General features: G+C 52.8%; 1 protein-coding gene across 1 annotated transcript in view; it reads left to right on the top strand.

The window, feature by feature from the left end:
- Positions 1-1,368, top strand: part of LOC119429277 (mucin-5AC-like) — a gene marked incomplete at its 5' end in the record, with an annotated part of 8,272 nt that overhangs the window by 5,776 nt on the left and 1,128 nt on the right. The window lies entirely within an intron of this gene.

Genomic DNA, 1,368 nt, shown 5'->3' with positions numbered 1-1,368 from the left:
CTCCAACCACAACCACTGCTGCTCCAACCACAACTACAGCTGCTCCAACCACAACTACAGCTGCTGCCAAAAGTACAATTATTGCTCCCACCACAACCACAGCTGCTCCAACCACAACCACAGCTGATGTCACAACAACCACAGTGCATCAAACCACATCCACAGCTGCTCCAAGCACAACCACAGCTGTTCCCACAACCACAGCTGCTCCCACAACATCCACTCCTGCTTCAATCACAATCACAGCTGCTCCAATCACAACCACTGCTGCTCCAACCACAACTACAACTGCTGCCCAAACTACAAATATTGCTCCCACCACAACCACAGCTGCTGTCACAACAACCACAGCTGCTCCAAGCACAACCACAGCTGCTCCCACAACAACCATGGCTGCTCCAAGCACAACCACAGCTGCTCCCACAACAACCACAGCTGCTCCAAGCACAACCACAGATGTTCCCACAACCACAGCTGCTCCAACCACAACTACAGCTGCTGCCAAAACTACAAATATTGCTCCCACCACAACCACAGCTGCTCCAACCACAACCACAGCTGCTGTCACAATACCCACAGTGCATCAAACCACATCCACAGCTGCTCCAAGCACAACCACAGCTGCTCCAAGCACAACCACAGCTTCTCCAAGCACAACATCAGCTGCTCCAATCACAACCACAGCTGCGCCCACAACAACCATAGCTGCTCCAAGCACAACCACAGCTGCTCCAAGCACAACCACAGCTGCTGCCACAACTTCAAATATTGCTCCCACCACAACCACAGCTGCTCTAACCACAACTACAGCTGCCACCACAACCACAGCTGCGGTTCCAACCACAACCACAACTGCTCCAACCACAACGACAGCTGCTGCAACAACTACAACTACAGCTGCGGTCACAAAAACGACAGCTGTTCCAAACACAACCACAGCTGCTCCAAGCACAACCACAGCTGTTCCCACAATCACAGCTGCTCCCACAACAACCATTCCTGCTTCAATCACAACCACAGCTGCTCCAACCACAACCACTGCTGGTCCAACCACAACCACAGCTGCTCCAACCACTACTACTGCTGCTCCATCCACAACCACAGCAGCTCCAACCACAACCACAGCTGCTCCAACCACAACTACAGCTGCTGCCACTACTACAGTTATTGCTCCCACAACAACCACAGGTGCTCCAACCACAACCACAGCTGCTGTCACAACAACCACAGCTGCTGCCACAACATCCACAGCTGCTCCAATCACAACCACCAATGCTGTCCTAACAACCACTGATCCTCTAACCACAACCACAGCTCCTACCACAACAACCACAGCCGCTCCAACCACAACCAGAGCTGTTCCATCCA

Source organism: Nematolebias whitei, unplaced genomic scaffold (genome assembly GCF_014905685.2).
Source record: "Nematolebias whitei isolate Nwh7 unplaced genomic scaffold, NemWhi1 Nwh_scaf_284, whole genome shotgun sequence".
Taxonomy (NCBI): Eukaryota; Metazoa; Chordata; class Actinopteri; order Cyprinodontiformes; family Rivulidae; genus Nematolebias; species Nematolebias whitei.
The sequence above is the reverse complement of the archived record's forward strand: the minus strand, read 5'-3'. Positions and strand labels throughout refer to the sequence as shown.